The 21,897-nt window shown below is 41.5% G+C and overlaps 1 protein-coding gene across 15 annotated transcripts in view; it reads left to right on the forward strand.

The window, feature by feature from the left end:
- The window catches only part of L1TD1 (LINE1 type transposase domain containing 1), a 60,009-nt gene that overhangs the window by 24,017 nt on the left and 14,095 nt on the right, over positions 1–21,897 (forward strand). For 14 of the 15 annotated variants that reach the window (XM_043974384.1, XM_043974380.1, XM_043974381.1 and 11 more), the window contains one exon: positions 14,721–14,797. The gene's annotated coding sequence lies outside the window, so the exon portion shown is untranslated. Of the gene's footprint in view, positions 1–9,972; positions 10,014–14,720; positions 14,798–21,897 lie in introns of all 15 variants that reach the window. The other variant, XM_043974383.1, reaches the window with a different exon arrangement.

A 21,897-nucleotide genomic window follows, 5' to 3' on the forward strand; every position in this document is an offset into this window, starting at 1 on the left:
TCAGCGAGCATTTATTAAGCACTAGGGCTGCTGGATACAAAGGGTACAAAGCCAAAACTGAACCTGTTTTCCCTCCTCTCAAATAGCTTCTATCCTGAGGGGTGGGGCAGAAAACATGGGGGTGGAAAGGAAATGGAAAGGGGGGCGTGCAACGAATGTCTGATAAAAAGGGCAGTTTGTTAACAATAGTCAGGGGTCCTGGGGACATAATGGAAGATTTGGGGCTCTGGTGTAGGATGAGATAAGGAGCAGGGAGGGTGACCAGGGAAGGCAACTTTGCCCTGGGCAGTCTCAGACTCAGTGTCCCTGGGGCGTGGAATCAGGGGTCTAGTGTCCCGCTTTACCTTCCCTTCAGTGAGGCAGCAGTGAGAGGGCGAGTTGGGTAGAGGGGGTAACTGGGCTGATGACCACTCTTTGGTCTTGTTTCTGGGTTTTTGGTAAGAGATGACTTTGTCACCATTATCTCTAAAGAGAAGGCTTTCATTCAGGGTAGGTCCATTCGGTTATTTGTCTTTAGAGATTGTAAACCTTGCAAAATGGGATTGGCCTTTGCATAGACAAGTCTGTATGTTAAGCAAGATAAAGATTTATGGCTAAGGGTCACCATCTATCTTCTCAGCTGCAGAGTAGATGGGACCAAAACTCTCCAGTTACAAAAGGAGCTGTGGTCTAAGGAGGCTGAGTAACTTGGACTACTTTTGATGTGGGGATGGATTTGATTAATCAAATTGATCATGAGGCATCCCAAAGAATTACAAGACTCAGTGACTCAGTTTCCCAAGTTTTATTAAAATACTGTGCTGACCACAGGGAGACACCAAGGAGAAAAGTGTCTCAATTTGGGAGATGGAAATGGTAATATTTATAGTGAGGAAAAAGTAGGTTATCTCCTCATTATCTTAGTCTCCTCCTTAAGGAGATGCATGGGAGGTCTTATGCTAATTTAAACTTCCTGGGGTCCTAAGACAACCCCTGAGGCAGGCACCTTTTTCCTTGGAGATGTCTTTTTGGGCTTTACATATCATAAGGTGAACCTCAGGACACATTTGGCCTTTTCTGTGTTCCTAAAGACATGCTTAAACTTGGCAGACCCAGAGGGTCTCTGCATTTACTTAAGATCTGGTTTCTAAGTATCCTGTCATCTAGGAATATTAATGACTATTAATGGTCAGTGGTCCCTGGTTACTGTCTCTGTTGAATAGTAAGGGTTGATAGGGACTCCAACCCTCTAGGTTACTATACTGTTGATAAGAACACAAACCTTAGTCTCTCTGTTAACCCTTTTAGGTACTATTGATAAGGACTCAAGCCTCAGTTTATCTTTTTAGTACCTTTTTAAGTACTGTTGATAACTCAAGTTTTAGGTTATCTGTTAACCCCTTTTATCTACAGTTGATAGATTATTTATTAACCCTTTTAGCCTCCTCCATCACTTTGCATTTTTTTAATTAGTTCCCTTGATATTCTTGACCTTTTGTTCTTCCAGATGAATTTTGTTACTATTTTTTCTACCTCTATAAAATAATTTTTAGGTAGTCTGATTGGTATGGCACTGAATAAGTAAATTAATGTAAGTAGAATTGTCATTTTTATTTAGCTTGGCCTATCCATGAACAATTGATATTTTTCCAATTATTTAGATCTGGTTTTCTTTGTGTGAATAATGTTTTGTAATTGTGTTTATAGAGTTCCTGGGTTTGTCTTGGCAGGTAGACTCCCAAGTATTTTATATTGTCTACAGTTGCTTTAAATGGAATTTCTCTTTCTATCTCTTGCTGCTGAACTTTCTCTACCCCCTTTAACCTGCTGTCTGTCTCTCCCTCCTCCTTCCTCTCTTCTTTCTCTCTGTGTCTCTCTTCCTCTATTCCCCTTTTCTTCCTCTCTCTCTCCCTCTTCCCCCTCTTCGTTCTTTCTGTCTCTCTTCCTCTTTCCCCATTTTCTGTCTTTTTATCTCCCCTCCCCTCCTTCCTCTCTCTTTCTCCTCTTCCTCACTCTCCCCCTCTTTTCTCCTTGTAATGGGGGGAAATGGGGTACGGGTTAGGGTAGGGGTTGGGGTTCTTAGGAATTCCTCTTTAAAGAATTACACCCTCTTGCACATAAAAAGTAGTTAGAATAAGGTGGTAGTTTATTTAGGAGCAAGGGAAGGGAAGGGTGGGGGGAGGGAAACCATGAAAGAAATCCTTAGACTTCTCATGGGAAGATAGGCACAAAGCACATGGCTCAGAGGTACGAAATCTCCTGGAACAGGAGACTGGAAGGTACTTTTATAGAAGACTGATGGGGAGAGGGGTCACCATTTGACTGTGGAAAGTTCCTTTAGTGAGGGAGGACCATCCCCCGCTGGTAGTGACTAGAGGAATTGGGTGAGGGGTGGCTACGGGGATCCCTCTTCAGAACACAAAGGCTGCAGCCACACCCAAACTTATCTCCCCAGGGTAAGGGAGACCAGAATGAAGGGTAGGAATCTGAAGCCAGCTCAGTCCGATTTGGTTCAGCTTATCTCTCTAGGCATTATCTGTCCCCTAGTTTAGTTTCTCAAGGAGAAGGTTCCTTGGTGTGCCCCAGAGAACTTCTCTGTTTTTGTCTCCCTGCCTCTTCCTCTCTCTCCCCTTCTTTGTCCCTCCCTTTCTCCTTCCCTCTCTTCCTCCCTCTCCCCTCCTCTTTTCCCTCTCCTCTGTCTTCTTCCATCTCCATTCTATATTTGTCTCTTCCTCTCCCCTCCATCTCTCTCCCCCTCCTCCTCTCTTTCTCTGCCCCCTTTCCCCTCTCTGTCTCTCTCCCTCCTCCTCCCCTCTTTTCTATCGCGCTCTTTCTCCCTCTCTCTCTGTGTCTCTCTTCCTCTCTCCCCATCTGGCCTTTGCTTCTCCCATTCCTCCCCCCCCCCTCCCGCCACGTCTCTGCATGTCTCTGCTCTCTGTCTCTGTCTCTCTTTCAACACATCCATTCACCAGTAAGGTGAGTTCTACTCAAGGTGAGGGAGATTCCTCCCTGGTAGGGGGTACCAGGAGGGCACAGCCTAGGATCTGGATGGACTAGGAGCTGATGGGGAAGGGTGTAATCAAGGGTCAGGGTGAGTAAACATCACAACTTGCACTAGCTACCTCACAGGACTATTGGGAGGAGAGCATTTTGTAACCATAGAAACCTGAGTTTTGCTGCCAATAATTAGAGCATGCAGTGTTCCTATGGGGTCTGCCTTGTTGGGCCCTTCCCTAGACTGGTTCTTCATGCTGCTGCCTGAGCCCTGTTCTTGCAAAAAGAATCAAGGGGAATACTGACTCCAAGTGATGCATTTATGTTGTCTTCAGTACATTCTATTGGTGAAAGTGGGGGCTGCTTGGATCATGAACTGCTAATTGGGACCATGGTCACCCTTCTTCTTTATCCTGGCAAATGGGAATCAAAAATGACTGTCTCTGCCCTCCAGTTTACTTTTAAAAGGCTATAACAGGGGTTTAGCTAGGTGGCGCAGTGGATAGAGCACCATCCCTGGATTCAAGAGGACCTGAGTTCAAATCTGGCCTCAGACACTTGACGCTTAGTAGCTATGTGACCCTGGGCAAGTCACTTAACCCCCATTGCCTCACCAAAAAGGCTATAACAGACCTCTCCCCATGCTACCAGATTGCTACCCAACAGCCTTTGCCTATGAAAACTGTATGTTGTCATGATGCCCAATTTACCCCCAAAAATGTTTTATTGGCCTCACCATTTTGTAAGCTTATTTACCTAATAGGATGACAAAGGGAAGCTAGCTATTTGTCAGTATCTCTTTCCTGGCTGTACTGCTTTTCTAGCTTGTTCTTCTGATTTCTTTGTTTTATATGTTAAAAGTAAAAGGCAGCTGTAACACATACCATCAAAAGTGTTATAGGTTTGCATCCCCAGCAGTGAATGGCCAAAGGGTATCCCCTGGCTGTTCTCAAATAAAAAAATGCAAGATGACCATTTGAGTAAATGCTGCCCCCAAATTCTGAGGTTCTACCTTGTGTTAGTCCATGATGGGCCAAGGCGATGGAGAACAGGAGCACATGGTGGGGAAGGAGACTGATCATAGCACTTACCTAATAGGGTTGTGGGGAAGATCAAATGAGATAAAGTATAAAGTGCTTTGCAAACCTTAAAGCATTTTATAAATGCTATCATCATTGTTGTTATTATTAAAAGAAAAAAACACTAATAGATCTGTTTTCAAAATGCAAAGAAAAAAGTGCAGAAGAGGATACAAATATAGAGGAATTTTGTTACTACCTGGTCAGCCTAAACGTATACATTTTTTTCTTTTTAAAGAAAACTATGTAACAGAAATCCAGTGTCTTTTACAGTGCTCTTCCTATTATTTGTATCTTGAAATATTTGTTTATTGATTATCAGATTTATGTTATAAAACAAACAAAAAACCTTTAAAATTGTTGGCTTAATAAAATTGGGGAAAAACCTATAGATTGATGGCAGCTTCCAGTATTACTGACCACAAATGGGACAGTTTTCATTTTTAACTGTTATTGGGGGTGGGGCAAGAGACAAAGTGAAAAAACCCTATAGCTGAGGTTGTGCAATTGTGATACAGTGGACCAGAAAGTACTGGCCGTTTTCCAGCTGATATTTCATTGAGTTCAATATGGCCAGTGAGGGTGCTTCCCTCTCAGGCAGTCCACGGTGTTCTAGTGTGGGCAGTTAGGAACATGACTAGAACAAGTTCTTTTTGCTTTTTAAAGAGTAAATTAGGACAGAGGAAGAAAACAGGTATTACCTGGTGTTGAACAGAATTCTCTCCTTGCTGTTTGTTTTTGTGGGATATTGCTCCCAAAAAGAACTCCAGAAAACAACCGCAAATAAAATCTGCAACAACTGGAACAAGTTTTAAGGGAATTTCCCCCTGGTTTTATTGTATTTTTGAATTGCTTCATGGGGTATAGACTTAAATTGTAGGATCATGAGTAAGACCTTTGGGTTTTTTTGTTTATTTTATTTTGTTAATTTAAAATTTCATTTCCAACTTGTCTCCCTTCCACTACCCTGGGAAGTCATGCAAGGCACTTTAGCCATGTTAAAAAAAGAAAGAAGAATAAAGGAAGGCAAAACAGTGCTTTTATTTGCACTCACAGCCCATCAGTTCTCTCTGGAGGTGGATAGCATTTTCATCATGAGTCCTTTGGAATTGTGGATCACTGTACTGATAGAGGAGCTAAGTCTTTCAGAGTTGATTACAGTGTTGCTTTTATTGTCCACCATATTCTCCTGGTTCTGCTCACTTCACTTTGTATCAGTTCATGTAAGTCTTCCAAGGTTGTTTTGAACACACCGTCATTATTTATTATAGCGCAATAATATTCCATCACAATCATATACTAAAACTTGTTCATGCATTTCCCAAATGATGGACATCCCCTCAGTTTTCAGTTCTTTGCCACCACAGAAAGAGCTGTGATAAATATTTTTGTAAACATAGGTCTGTTTCCTTTTTCTTAGATCTCTTTTGGGTACAGACCTAGTAATAGTGTTGCTGGATCAAAGGATATGCAGGGGTTTTTTTGGTTTGGGGTTTTTTTTTGATAGGGCAATGAGGGTTAAGTGACTTGCCCAGGGTCACACAGCTAGTAAGTGTCAAGTGTCTGAGGCTGGATTTGAACTCAAGGTACTCCTGAATCCAGGGCCGGTGCTTTATCCACTGCACCACCTAGTTGCCCCAATATGCAGTTTTATAACCCTTTGGGCATAGCTTCAAATTGTTTTCCAGAAACAATTGGACCAGTTCACAACTCCAACAATGCATTAGTGTACCTATATTTCCATATTCCCTCTAGCATTTGTCATTTACCTTTTCTGTTATGTTAACCAGTCTGATAAGTGTGAAGCGGTACCTCAGAGTTGTTTTAATTTATATTTCTCTAATTATTAGTTATTTAGGGTACTTCTCTATGACTTTTGATAGCTTCTATTTATTTTTCTGAAAGCTGTCCATTCATATCCATTTATCAATTGGAGAATGGCTTATTTTGATAAATTTAGCTTAGTTCCCTATATATTTGAGCAGTGAAGCTTTTGTCGAAAGAAACTTATTGTAAATCCCTCCTCCATTTCCTGCTTTCCTTTAATTTTTTTCTTTGGTGAGGCAATTGGGGTTAAGTGACTTGCCCAGGGTCACACAGCTAGTAAGTGTCAAGGGTTTGAGGCTGGATTTGAACTCAGGTCCTCCTGAATCCAGGGCCAGTGCTCTATCCAATGCGCCACCTAGCTGCCCCGTTTTAATTTTGGTACAGTGATTTTATTTGTCTATAGCCCTTCTAATTTCATGTAATCAAACTACCTATTTTATCTCCCTTGATCCTCTTTATCCCTTGTTTGGTTATAAATTCCCATTATCTGTAAACTGGTAATTTTTTTTTTAGGGAGGCAATTGGGGTTAAGTGACTTGCCCAGGGTCACACAGCTAGTGAGTCTTAAGTGTCTGAGGCCGGATTTGAACTCAGGTCCTCCTGACTCCAGGGCCGGTGCTCTATCCACTGCACCACCTAGCTGCCCCTAAACTGGTAATTTTTTCCCATGCTCCACTAATTTTTCTATGATACCATCTTTTATGTCTAAATCATGTACTCATTTTGAACAAATGGGGTCTTTGGAAAACAACAGCAGGTGTGGAGGTGTTTACCTAGCTCTGTCTTTGCCAGGCTTGCTACAAGTCAGCTGTAGTTGTTGGAGTCACCAATAGTTAGGTTGACGTGGCTCCAGACCCTCTTGTCTGTACAACAGATAACTGTCAGTCCATGGCCCTTTGGGATATTACTATCACCTTTGTATCAGCAACAAGAATTTATTTAGTAAGTATGATGCAGGCCAAGTTGGGCTCACCTCAAGACTCTTCCTGCCTTGGTAAGCCCCTGCCGATTGGTCTCCCTTCCTTGTAACTCTCTGAGTGACAGTTTGAACCTGTCAGTAGAATGTCACCATTAAATTGTAGGGGATAGTTAATGCAGGAGAAGGTAAGGGCATGGAACTTTCTTCCTGGATATTGAGTTTGATTTAGGTTCACATCCCACATCAGAGGCAGCAGGCAAGTCCATTTTTCTCCCCAAGCCTTAGTTTATTCCTGTTCTTGTTTCTGTAGAATGCAAATAATGACCTCACAGGCTCATCAGAAGGACCAAAACTCTTTAGTCTATCAACTCTTTGTCTGGAGGTGGATACCATGTTTGATCATGAGTCCTTATAGTTGTGTAAAATGTATATTATATGTACATATATATGAAATTGCATAACTTGGTATCCTGGTTCTGCTCACTGTACTTTGCATCAGTTCATAGAAGTTTTCCCAGATTTTTCTGAAACCATCCCCTTCATTATTTCTTAGGTTTTTTGGAATGCAATAGTATTCCATTGCATTCATATACCATACATTGTTCAGCTATTCCCAAACTGATGGGTATGCCCTCAGTTTCCAATTTTTTGCTACTGAAAAAAAGTTCTATAAATATATTTAAATATGGGTCCTTTTCCTCTTCTTAAAAAAAAACAAACAAACTTTTTTTTATCTCTTTCAGGTTCAGACCTAGTAGCAAAATTGATGGGTCAAAGGGTATACACAGTTTAATAGTTTTTTGGGCATTCTTACAATTCACTATCCAGAATGGTTGGACAAGTGTGAACTGGCCTCACAGTGTGAGCTCTACTTACAGTTCATTAAGAGTACCAAGAGTTCATTCAAATTTCCCCACAGCCTCTTTTAACACTTGTCATTTCCTTTTTTCCTCAACTTTGCCAATTTGATGGGGGTAAGATGGCACTGCAGAACTATTTTAATTTAAGTAATAGGAGCACTTTTCCATATGACTATTGATAGCTTGGATTTCTTTCTCTGACAACTACCTATTCATATCCTTTGACCATTTATCAGTTTGGAAATGGGTCTTATTCTTAGAAATTTGAGTTGGTTACTTATATATCTCAGAAATTTGTTCCAGATTTTTTTCTAGTTTCCCAATTCTCTACTAATCTTAATGGAATTGGTTTTTTAAAAATTTTTTTGCAATTAAAATATCCATTTTATCACCTTTGAGCCCTTCTACGTCTTGTTTGGTCATGAACCCCTATCCATATATTTGAATGGTAATTATTTCCATATTCCTTGAATTTGCTTATGATTTCTCTAACTCTTGTAAGTATTTTGAGCATTTCATGGTATATGGTATGACTGTTGGTCTATATGTAGTTTCTGACAGATTATTTTCCTTTTTTCCCATTAATTTTTATCGAATAGTTAGTTCATGTCCAAATAGCTTGGATCATTAGGTTTATTAGCCACTAGGTTACTTTGCTTGTTTGCTTCTGTATATTGTGTGGCTAAGCCTGTTCTACTGATTAGCCTCTCAATTTCTTGTTCAGTACTAGATTATTCTGATGAATATAGCTTTGTAGTATAGTTTCAGATCTGGTACTGCTCGGTTCTCTGTCTTCCCATTTTGTTTCATTGATTCCCTTATGATTATTGACTTTTTGTTCCTTCTGATTAATGTCTAAAGTAATCCTTTGGTAGTTGGTATGGTACTGATTGAGGGAATGAATCTATGTAGTATTGTCATTTATATGGCTTTGAGCCTACTTGCAAACGATTAAAGTTTCTCCAGTTATTTAGCTATGCCTTTATATGTGTCACATTTTGTAATTGTGTTCATATAGTTCCTGTGTGTCTTGGCAGGTAGATTCCCAAGTATTTTATATTGTCAGTAGTTATTTTAAATGGAATTTATTTTTCTATCTCTTTCTGCTGCATTTACTGGTAATATATAGAAAAGCTGATGATTTGTGTGGGTTCATTCTATATCCTGAAACTTTGTTGAAGTTGTGAATTGTTTGATAGTTAACTCTCTAGGGTTCTCTAAGTTAACTATCTTTTTACACGCACAAAGTGATATAATCATGTTTCCTCTTTGCCTATGCTTATTACTTCAATCTTTTTCTTGTCTTATTGCTATAGGCAGCACTTCTAGCATAATATCCAATAGTAATGATGATGATCATAGACATCTTGCTTCACTCCAGATGTTATTGAAAAGGATTCTAGCTTGTTCCTATTATACTTAATGATAGCTACTACTCCTCATTTTAGGGAAAGCTACATTTATTTCTATGAATTTGTATAAATTTATATAAATTGGTAATCATGAAAAACATTTTGTGCTGGTTTAAAAAATAGAAAAGTTGATCAATGGAATCGTCTAGACAAGGGAAATTAGAAATAATTGAACTTAACTTGGTGTTTGCTATTACTGAAAACATAAATTGCTTAGCAAAGAATTCCCTATTTGATGAAAAGTTATGAGGAAACTGGAAAGCAGCCTGGCAGAAATTAAGCTTAGCCTAACATTTTGTACCAGGTAGGTGATGCAGTGGATTGGGTTGGACTTGTAGTAATGAAGCCCCAAGTTCTAACTCAGACACTTACCTGGGCAAGTCACTTAACCTCTGCCTTGGTTTCTTCATCTGTAAAAGGGAGATAACAGCACCTACCTCTCAGGGTCATTGTGAGGATTAAATGAGATTTTTGTATCCTTAGCACTTTGTAGCAGGCATAGTGCTAAGTTCTTTACAAAGAAAGGCCCCCCCAAAAAAAGTCCTTTTACAGTAGGTACTATAACTCTAACCATGCCAGAAATTGGAACCGAGCTCACTGGCCTTCAGTTTGTAGACCTTATTTTCTTCCTCTGAAAAAAAAAAAACCAAAAACTGTACCCTATTTGTCCTTTTCCAGTGTTTTGCAATGATCATTGAGAATGGCTCACCAAACAAAACGTTTGAGGACTCCAGGTTGGGTGTAGTTCATCTTTTCCTAGTGACTTGAACTCATCAAAAGCAGCTAGATGTCCTTTTGCTAGTTCCATAATGAAGTTGGATTTCAATCCTTATTAGTAATTTTTTCTTTATTCCAAAGACCATTACCTTTTTGTGTTTTTTTGTTTTTTGGTTTTTTTGCAGGGCAATGAGGGTCAAGAGACTTGCCCAGTGTCACACAACTAGTAAGTGTCAAGTGTCTGAGCCTGGATTTGAACTCTGGCCCTTCTGAATCCAGGGCAGGTGCTTTATCCACTGAGCCACCTAGATGCTCCCAAAAGACCATTATTTTTCAGTATATAGCCTTGGCACATGCTGAGCCTTAACACTCCTGAAACTCTTCTCAGAGGATCATGACATGCTACTTGATTCATCCTTCCTCCATTCATCATCCATGACTTTTTTTTTTTTTACTCTAAGTTGGTCAGTAAGTTCTACGTGGATTCCTGTTGGTTTCTTGATAGAATTCTTCTTTTTCCTACTTATAGTTCTTTCTCTGTCTTCAGAGTTTATATTTTGAGGATTTTTCATTTGTTCTGGGCTGACATATACAATGCTAGTCCATGAGGTACAACCTGTTATTTTTCTAGTTGCTTTAAGATGTGCTCTCTCTAAATCTAGGGGGTATGTCTGCATTGTTTGGCCATCTACTTTTGTATCCCCAGTTAAGATGAAATAGTTTTACCCCCCCACCCAAAGTTCTTCCTTTTGGGGTGAAATTCTGGGTGAGATTAGCAGCTCCCCATATTTGGTTTTCAGCCTTTTAAATGATGAGATTGGGAAGTGTGATGGAAGTGATTAGCTGAGTTAAGTGTATTATCAGGGTGCACAAGAGAGGAGGGAATATCAGCAATGGGCAATGTTACAAGTGGTAGAAATGAATTTATGAGTTGTAGGACAGTGTCCTTTTAGGATGATACCTCTTTCCTCCCCTTAATAGTTCTGGGTCACGTTCTTCTCCCCCCCCCCTTTTTTTTAGCTGTAGATGATTGTGGTGGTAGCATCTTGTCTGTTTTGCTTAAGAATGTGTGAATGTTATCATTGCATCAATCATGTCGCCCATTGGTCAGTTGCCATCGCTATCTATTCCTCTTGTTAGTGGCAAAGGATTCCTTATGGTTATGTTCCTGTATGTTTGTGGGGGTCAGTGCTGTTCTTTTGGCTTCCTCTTTTGATACTGCTTTGGATCTCCTAAGCCCCTTTGCACTCTTTTCTGTATTCATAGCTTAAAGACCTTTAGAAAGCCTCCCAGGAGGGTTAGGCTTGGAGTGCTTAGCTTATTTTCACCCCATTTTGTTGAGTTTGTAGATGACACTGATTGACCCCATTTGCTTTATTTACCAAAGTTACTTTCTGTCACTGTTCCCTAAATGCATAAATGCTGCTGTGTCTTCATCATACAGATTGTCTAGATTGATTTTCCATTTTTCCTTATCTTGTCTTTGGGGATTTGTGCAAAACCTACATTCCCCCAGACAAAGAACAGCACATCTGATTTGTCGTCATGCCCGGCTCTTGGAGGAGGATGTTAGTATTGAATCCAGACTGGACAATGTAAAGGAAGGAGCATAGCAAACCTGATTGACCGATTGGGATAATGTGGAGAGAAGATGCAAACACCAGGAGAGTTCATTTATGAACATTATCCCAATCGGTCAATCAGGTTTGCTATGCTCCTTCCTTTACACACCTCTTATTGTCCAAAAGTGAGCTCATATAACATCTACTTTGCTATACTGGCTCACACTTTGTGGAGCTGTCCAATGTTTTCTAAAATTCAAAAACAAAACACAAAACTATAAGGAAATAATCAGAAAGCATTTATTAAGCACTATGTGGGCAGCACTGCACAAAGCACTAGGGATACAAAGAAATAGCAAAAAATGGTCCCTGGCCTCAAGTGCTTTGCATTCTAATTGGGGAGACAACATAGAAATCAGAATGAACACTAAAGACTGTGTCTTCTACCATTCAATAAACTTCATCATTCCCCTTTAGGTGTTGTTTTTTATATCATCATAGTTTCCCCCAGTGTCTCCCCCACTCTATGTAACAAATATTTATTTTTAAAGAGAAAAGGAAAAATCAGCACAATTGATGAAATACATCTAAAAAATGTGTGATGCCTGTAAAGAGGTGGGGTTGAGGGTATCCTCTCATTTTTACTCTTTGGATCCATACTGGGTTTTGTTTTTTGTTTTTTTTTTTCCCATATTCACTTTTGGTGTATAGTTCTTTCCATTTTCGCTGTTGTAGTCATTCTGTGTGTTACTGCACTCTGCACCAGTTCACATAGGTCTTTTCATGCTTTTCTGTATTTAATCACATTCTTTATTTCTTACGTCACAGTAAAGTTGATGGGCATCTACTTTGTTTCCACTTATTTACTATTGCTAAACATGCTGCTATAAATATTTTAGCATGTTTGGGGACTTTCTTCTTAGTAGTGGTTTCCTTGGAGATAGAAGCCTAGTAACAGTATGGACATTTTAGTTACTTTGTGTAATTTTAAATTGTTTTCCAAAGTGGTTGTACCAATTCACAGCATCCCCAGCAATGTATCAATATCATAGCCTGTCCAGCATTAACTATTTTACATTTTTGTTATCTCTGTCAATTTGCAGGGTTTAAAGTGATTTGTATTTCTCTTATTATTAGTGATTTGGTATGTTCTTTCATGTAGCTCTTAAAATTTGGAAATCCTTCTTTTGAGAACTGTTTGTACCTACATTTTGATCACTTACCTATTGGGGAATGGCTCTTGGTCACATATTATTGTGTGTGTATACATGGTATACATATATACACACACACTACATATAGATAGAGAGATATCTCTCTCTCTCACTGTCTCTCTGTATCTATTTAGGGTATCCCTAAATTCTGTTCTCAAACTTAGCAGCTCCTCTTTATTAAAAATCTCAGGTTCCTGATTGGTCACTAAGATTGTGGTGGGATAGGAGGGTCTTGGAAAATACAAATTACTTAGGAAAGAATTCCTTATGTTATCAAAAAGAAATGTTGTGAAAACTAGGAAACAATCAGGAAGAAAGTAGGCTTAGACATATAGTAATATAGATATCTATATCTATATTTATCTATCTCGATCTCTCTATAGCTCTATCTTTATCTCTCTCTTTCTATATATATCTATAGATATATATATCTTTCTCTCTCTCTCTATAAGTAGAGAGAGGGGAGGGAGAGATCTCTCTCTAACTCTCTCTCTCTCTCTCTCTCTCTATATATATATATATATATATAGAGAGAGAGAGAGAGAGAGAGAGAGAGTTAGAGAGAGATCTCTCCCTCCCCTCTCTCTATCTATAGGTAGAGAGAGGGGAGGGAGATATATCTCTAACTCTATCTCTAGAGATAGAGTTAGGGAGGAGGGGAGGGGGAGGGGAGGAGGGAAGGGGGAAGGGGAGGGGGAGGGAGGGGAGGGGGGAAGGGAGGAGGGGAGGGGGAGGGGAGGAGGGGAGGGGGGAGGGGAGGAGGGGAGGAGGAGGGGGAGGGGGAGGGGAGGAGGGGAGGGGGAGGGGAGGGGGAGGGGAGGGAGGGGGGGGGAGGGAAGGAAGTGAAGGGATAGAGGGATAGAGAGATATAAAGATGGAAAAAGGAGGGGTAGGAGAGGAGAGCTAGCTTTATCTGTCTTCCCCCCTCCTTCCCTCCCTCTCCCCTCCCCCCTCCCTCCCCCCCCCTCCCCTCCCTCCTCTCCCCTCTCCCCTCCCTCCCTCCCTCCCTCCCCTCCCTCCTCTCCCTCCCTCCTCTCCCCTCCCTCCTCTCCCCTCCCCTCCCTCCCTCCTCTCCCCTCCCTCCCTCCCCTCCCTCTCTCCCCTCCCCTCCCCCCCCCTCCTTCCTCTCTCCCCTCCCCTCCCCCCCTCCTTCCTCTCCCCTCCCCTCCCTCCTCTCCCCTCCCTCCCCTCCCCCCCTATCTCTATCTCTAGATAGAGTTAGAGATATATCTCTCCCTCCCCTCTCTCTACCTATAGATAGAGAGAGGGGAGGGAGAGAGAGAGAGAAACAGAGAGTGTGTGTGTGTGTGTGTGTATATATATATATATACTACTAGAGAGAGAGAGACTATATATAGAGAGAGAGAAAGATAAAGATAGAGCTATAGAGAGATCGATAGAGAGAGATATATATAGATATCTATATAACTATATGTCTAAGCCTACTTTCTTCCTGATTGCTTCCTAGTTTTCACAACATTTCTTTTTGATAACATAAGGAATTCTTTCCTAAGTAATTTGTATTTTCCAGGACCCTCCTATCCCATCACAATCTTAGTGACCAATCAGGAACCTGAGATTTTTAATGAAGAGGAGCTGCTTAGTTTGAGAACAGCTCTTTGGGTATATCTGGGGCCTGGGCTCCCCACCTTTGAGAAATTCTACTAGTTTGACTACATAGCTAAAAAGGTACATAAGGCTGGCTGGCCAGAGTAGTAGAACTAGTTGCCAAATCTTTTGTGATGACATTTGCTTTGTCTTCCAGTTAGGTTGAATGGAATTTTCTTCTTTGTCTTATTGCTAGAGCTAGCGTTTCTAGAAATACATCAAATCATAGTGGCAACAAAGATATCCTTGCATTTTCTCATTATGGAGGATGCTTCTTTTGTTTTTGTAAAATAGTCAATCTCAGTAGTACTGGGAGCTGGTTTTGTACTTTACAGAAATGCTGGCTGACTCTGGACTAAGCATATAAACACCCTGAGCCTCAGTTTCTTTATCTAAAAGTGTGGGGGGGAGGGGGTTAATAAGACATTCACTTTATTGTGAGGTAATGCATATAACATGCTTTACAAACTACTGATCTTGCTCTTTGTTACTACTGGGTGTGGCTCTTGACCAGTTTTTCAATCTCCTTCTCTCCCCCTCCTGCTGAAGAACGCCCATAGGTGCCGACTGAGGGTGTCCTTTTCCAGCAGCTAGCCTATATAATTCGACAAACAGAACTGTGGCAGGTAAGTCACACAACAAATTCACTTTTTAGGGTGGTGACAGCTCCCAAAGCACTATGGAGTAGCACAACACACTAACCCCCTCCCTTGATCTTAGCCTTCAGATTTGGGCACATGAGCCTCACCTTTACAACTCTAAGACAATTAAGAATAATCTACACTTTGGGATTTTAGGTCACCTTTAACCATAGTTTTGAACTCTCTAGCTTTGGATTGAATTAAGACCTAGGTACTTTTAAACCAAGATTTATTTTTATCATCTCAGGTATCTAGGGCTGGCTGGCTGTGCCTGGTGAGCATAGCTTGGTAATTTCTCTCCACCTTTCATCAGCAGGTGATTAAAAGCTGAGGTGGGTATGGGGAAATGAGAAAATTGAGGCTGTAGGAGGCAATAATTAGGGCGTTTGAGGAGGGAGTATCTATTGTTTGTTGAAGTCTCCTAGACTGTGAGCTACAGACCTCTGGAGGAAGGGGAGTATTCTCCTAAAAACCTAGATCTCTATTCTTCATTAATAGCTCCTAGGTACCTAGGACCTGCTTAGGATTATGCACTAGGACACCTAAATGCCCCTGAGATTTGTGGACCCAAAGACTTGGAGGCCACTTGCCCGTCCCCATTGTAAAAGTTCCTCCCACCAGTAAGTGAAATCTCTCACCAACGAATTGGTTACACAAATTCCACTGGGTTCTCACTACTGCTCAGTGCCTTCTACAATTTACCATCTCACTCTTCACAGCAGCTCTTGCAAACCTTTTTCTACCTCCTCTTAGCAGAGAATGCTGCGTTGAATTGCACTTTAAAAAATTAAGGTCATTTGCTGAGAGCTCCCTTGTTGTCCACCCTCCCAGGTGTCTTCTTGAGACTTCCCTTACAGCACACACAGACATGCCTGTTTCCCCTAGCCTCAAAATGTCTCACTTGATTTGTGTCCCACACTCAGTACTGTCTCTTCCCTCTCCTCTCACTCTCAGTCTCCCTCCTGGGTCCTTTTATAGCTTCTCCCTCTAAGCTATTTTCACCTTATAATCTCCTTGGCTTCTGTGGGTTCAGTTATCTCTATTACCGTGGAGGGTGCTCACATGCTAGGTGTCACCCTCCCTCTCACCCATCAAGTCCTATACTGATTCTACCTTTGCAACACTCCTCACAGATGCTCTCTCACCTGGACTGCTGCAGGTTGGTCTACCTGTCACAAATCTCTACCCAGTGACTCCCTATATCTCACCTCCAGGATTAAATACAAAACCCTGCAATGCAACATTGGCCTACTTGTAATTTCTCCAACGAGACTCTCTACCTCCCATCTGTAGGCCCATTTTACTGGTTATTGGCCCCAGTGCCCTCCTTCAGTTGATTTTGAAAGTAGATGGATGGTTAGTTGTTGGCACATTGTCTCCTCTTTGACTGGGATCTCTTCGAGGGCTGGGACTTTGTTTACCTTCTTTGGTATACCCAGGACCTAGTACATGCTTAATCAGTCTTTACAGACTGGCCTGAAGACTAGATCTGGAAGGCTTTCTGCCTCTGGTAGTAGAAATGTAAGCCTCTGTTTAATTGCCCCAAAGCTCTGCATTTACCTCCCTAGGCTGGTGAGAATTCTACTAACAGCCCTAAGAGTGTCAAGCTTGAGTCAGAGACAGAAACTTACAATCTTAGTCTGCAAGTTGCTCGATGTATGACTTTTCTTAGGACTTCCAAGTAGACTGAAATTGAGGCACTCCTCGATTTCCTCTCCTCAGCAGTCCCGTGTCCTGGCCACACCTCAGCATTTTCTTACCCTTCCTCTTGACTGCCTTCACTTCTACTGGGGGAAAAACCCCAAACCTGGGCCCTCCCTCTGCAGGACAGAAATCCTTTTCCACCTCCTTCCTTGCTCTTGACTCCATCCCATCTTCAAACAGCAGATGGCGCTGTCTGAACACTCCTATACCATTTTACTTGCTAAAGTCCTCAGTTCCTGTGGATTTCATTATCTCCATGCTTATGATTTTTCACCTACATTCCACCAACTTAAACTCACGTTGTCCAAAGCTAAGCTTATCTTCTCTCCAAACCCCCCCCCCAACTCTCCTATCACTGTGGAGTGTACCACCACCATCACACTCACTCACTCTCCCCTTCCCATCAAAACTCAGTTTGCCAAGTCTCATCACTTCTTCCTTCATAAGGCCCCTTGGATCTACCTCCTCTGTGCTTCCAGTACCCCCTGGCACCCCATGGATGGACTGTTCTTCTGCAGGACAGCCTGTCCTCTAAGGTGTCAAAATGATCATGTCACTTCTTAGCACCTGTAGGATCGAATCTAAACATCCTCTTATACCTGGCCAATGGTGGACCTTCCAAGACCCCACCTTACAATCTTAGATATCTTACACACTACATACATGGTCCCCAGGCATTAGTATCTAGATGTACTGAAGGCTTCTCCACCCAGGGACCCAAGCCTTGTAGTTAAAGACAGCCAGCATCTCCATGATGAGGGTGTCTGCAGCCTTGTCTTTGGCCTTTCTCAGGGACTGAGGGCACCAATCTCCTGCCTAGGAGGAAGGAGAGTTCACATTTTTCTACTCCCTGCCTGAACTACCAGTCACCTGAAGGACTCTTCCCTCAATGATGAACAAACTTTTTGACTTCCCCTTGCTACCTACCTCTTAGACTGTACTCTGCTCCACAGGCAACGGCAACAAGCTTGCTTTCACCCTCCTTTTTCTATTTCTGCCTCTGTTCTGATCCCAGCACCCACTTGACTCTGGTGGTCCCTTGTTCCCTCTGCCACTTCCTCCTCCTCCCAGAAGGCTCAATCAGGCCATAGCTTCCACCCAATCACCATTTTGGCAGCTGTTGTCTCCTCCCCTCCAGGACACCTCCCTTCTTGCTTTGGTGAGTTCGGTGACTGGCTCGTAGTCTTCATCTCCTGTCTTCATGCTAGGGAACCTCAACAAACAGAGAGATGATCCCTTGACCATTCTTAACTCCTGGTTCCTCAACTTTCTCATTGCCCAGGACACCCGCCTCCCACCCACAAAGATGCCCATGGTCTTGATTTTTCTGAGCTCTGAAGTTTCATTACTTGACCACAGTCTATTTTCAGTCCCCCTCTCCCCCGGTCTTCACCCACAGTATGGCCTCCAGTCCCTTTCTGAATCTTTAAGTTCTACTTTGCTCTTGGGCTTCTTTTCTGCCTGATCCTATGGTTAAGCTTCAGCTTTGAATCATTCCCACAATCCTCACTTCTCCTTCATTCCTTTTCTTTCCCAAGGCCAACCCTCCCACTTGCACAAGTAATCCAGTTCCATTTGACCTTCTCCAGCAGGTTGCTCCCCTCTCAGTCCAGGCCTGGGAGGGAGTCAGGAGGATGAGTAGAAGGACTGTATGGCCTAGGTCCTCTTTGCTTCCTTCTATAGAAGATACACTATGTGAGTCCAAGCTACTAATCTCTCTTTAGGAAGACAGGAAAGGAGCTCTCATCACATAGTAAATGTGATACTTGATGACTTCTGCTACATCTCACTTCATATTCTACACTGAATTGGAGGCTGGTCATGCAGGGATTAAAAATTGCTTTTGAGTTAAGAAGCACTGAAATGGCTGTTAGGATCACCCCAGGTGGGGGTGGGGGTAGGGGTGGAGAATAGGGAAAGAGAAGTTTACAAATTAAATTGCAAGCTTTAAAACTCCAGGGGGGAGGGGGGGGCAACATTGTAGCCTTAGTACATGAACCAGTAGATGACCCAAGAGGCCTGAGCTAGTAGCTCAGGTAGTAACCTAGTGAGTGATTTAGATCTCGCTCACAGTTGGCTAAACAATGCCTTGGTGACATGCTGCCTCCCTATATGCTCAGGAAAAAAACAGAATCCACACTACGCTTAACCTCAAAATTACCACAGAAGACAGCATTTTGAAAATAACAAAACTGATAATCCATTAGCTGATTTGATAAAAATTAAAGACAAATGACTAAAATAAGAAGTAAAGATACTTATTGAAAACCAATTTAACTGAGAATGGGAAAGGAGAGCAAAGGATACTTACCCAAATTAGGAAACCATAAAATAGAGAACTTTACATAATTTCGGAAAGAAAAATCCAATGGTTTTCAATTACTTTCTCCTTTCCACTACCAAAGGCCACCCAACTAGGTCCAGATAACTTTATAAATGATTTAAAGAACAGTTTCTTTTGTCATGACTTAAGGAATCTTGACCGAGTTTGATGAGTAGGAAGGGCAACAGAGCTTGTGGAGAGGCCTTTAGGGTGGTACCTTGCTCAACTCCATCAAATGCTTTTTCCTCCCCAAGCTATAGAAAGTAAGCACAGTGGTTTCTTGTAATCTCTGTAGGTTTTAGTCCTTTTGTTACAGCAGAAATGCAGTCCACTGTGGCACAGTACTTGGGGAAAGCTGCCTTTTCCTGCCTAGTACCCTTACTGGCAAAGCAAGCATTATCAACTGGCACATTAGTCAGCCAGGAATTGACTTCCTGGCCAAGAAGCACAGAACAATACTGGCCAAGAATACAAACTTCTTTATAAAATCTTCATGGAGAAATATGGCAAAAGATTATGAATTATATCATCTCAAAACAGAGAGAAGCAGAAGAAGGTAAAACCAGCAGCAGGGTAGGTTGGAAAGAGACACAACGAAGAAAAGTCAAACTGAGGGAATTTCAGGAAGTCAGTCAAACACAAAAGAGATGGAAAATCGGTATCTAGCACCATCAAAGGAAGTGGAGCCTGACACTTGGACTCTAAAATCCTGACCCCACATATGCTTAAAGAAGAGTGAGAAACTGCACTGTAGAGAAGTGACTTAGAGCAGGTTTTACATAGAGGAGATCCCTGGGGGGAGGGGGGGAGGGGGAGACACAATCACGTGAGCAACAAGGAAGGTGTCAGGAGATAATGTCAGACCTTACTAAAAGCCACACAAAAGGCTACTGAAAGAACCTGAGCAACTACCAACCGAGATGCCTCATTTCCCATCTATTTAGGGTGTCCCTAAATTCTTAGTGTAGCTTGAGGGTTTTAGGAGACCGAGAACTTAACTGAAAAGAATATATACAGGCACTAAGGGCAACGTCAGTGACACGAGATGGAGATTCACAAGCGCTACTTGTCTATAGTACCCATTTTCACCACATCTCTGCTATGTTTAGTGTTTGTTAATTATTTTTAAATAAAGAACTTTCGATTTAGTCCAGCAAAATGTTGCTGTAAAGGCTCTCTTACAACAGGGCATTTCCCGTGCAGATACCAAAATGATTCATTCAAAGATTTAACAGATTCCTTTGATTTATGATTCTGTGAATGTCAGTATCAGGTGAGGCACTGCAGAATTGAAGGTGTGCTCCACAGAGGCATTCCCCAGATTCCTCGTAGAGCATGCTGTCCCAATAGAAGATCCTCCTTTGTAAACAACGTCAAGCAAGTGTTGAACCCAGATGGGATCTCTAACCAACCTCAGAGGAAAAACTAAGTGAGGGAAGAATGCCTAATGACCAGACCATTGATTATAGTCATATGGATGCCCTCTGGGGCTCATTTAATAATGAATACACCTGGGACAGGCATTGTAAATGGTGGAGATTAAGTGCAGTCAACAGGAGGGAATGCCCATAGGAAATTAGAGACATTTCTAAATTTCTCACTGCCACAATGGTTCATAATACCTGTATTCTACAAGTGGTGGCATATACCTGTTGGTCGTGAAAAACAAAAATCTGAAGAAAGAAAATGACTGAGAGGGCCTTTGGTGGGCATGAGCAGGCTCCATCAAGGATAGGAATCTGTGAGATATTGAACAAGACAGGCTCATCATGTAGCCCTGGCCGTCTACCTGAAATAGAGAAGATTGACATCCTGCTAGCTCCCAGAAAACCCCTAGGACACTCAGGGATAGGTTTCAAGTTTTTAAAAAATAAAATAGTACACTTTAAAATCTTTTTGTAGCAATCATATGTCTCCTTTACCTCCAACATTAAAGATATAGATAGATAGATAGACACACATAGAGATATAAAGATAGGGAGAGATACTGAGAGATAGTAGATATAGAGAGATAGAATAGATAGAAATATGAAATCTTTTGTTCTTGTGTCTTAGATACTAGTCGCATGTGCGCGCGCGTGCGTGCACACACACAACCTTGAAACCATTCCCCAATAGTAAATGGTCAAAATATATAACTAAATGAAAGAATACTCCAGATCACTAATAGGAGAAACACAAAGCAAAGCAACCCTAAGGTGTCTAGAGGCCTTCTGTGATTATGTTATTTGGGTTGGGGGGTGGGAAGTAGGTATTAAAACCATTCACTCATATTTTAACCCCCTATTGAAACTCATGGTGAGCCTCTATGCCCCAAATACTATTTTAGGGTCTCTGCTTCCTCCCCAAATGGTATAGCAGTAAGCCATTGTATGAGGTCAAGGGAGAAAGCCTACTTTACCATCCCCAAGAACCTCTAAGACAAGCAAATGCTGTTAGGACAAAAGGCCAGACTATAATAGGATAGATCTTTTGACCCTCAGTCCAATGCACCACATGACCTTTCTTGTTGGATTTAAATTTATAACTGATGAAAGACATTTTATTTTGAAAATAAAAATAAACATGTGGTACAGATTTTCTTCTGAAAATTTTTTTATGGTTTTCAGTAGCCTCAGCAGAAGGCTACATCTTGCCCCATTTCATTCAACATTTTATAGTTTTTCCAAAAGCAAACCCTTTTGACCTCAAATTATACTAACTTTTGTGGACAAACATCCCAGCATTACACACCTAATAATATCTGAAATATGACTGCTGAACCAAATTGTTCCTCACCCAGTAAGAAAACGATCTTCCTCAAGGACATGGGAAAACTTTAACAGTCTGACAGCCTGTTGAGATGACCAGACAGCCCACTAAGAGAAATTTTTTGTTAACCAGATAATCCTTTAAATTTACCCTATGTAGACATAGCAACCTGACTCCTATTACTCCCAACATTGTAATATATGGAAGATTCCATAAACTTGCTTGTTAAATGTGTAGCCTTTTTTAAAACTATTCAGCTTCCATGCTCATTGGGGGGGGGGGGCAATGAGGGTTAAGTGACTTGCCC

This window comes from Dromiciops gliroides, chromosome X (assembly GCF_019393635.1).
Source record: "Dromiciops gliroides isolate mDroGli1 chromosome X, mDroGli1.pri, whole genome shotgun sequence".
NCBI classification, from domain to species: Eukaryota; Metazoa; Chordata; class Mammalia; order Microbiotheria; family Microbiotheriidae; genus Dromiciops; species Dromiciops gliroides.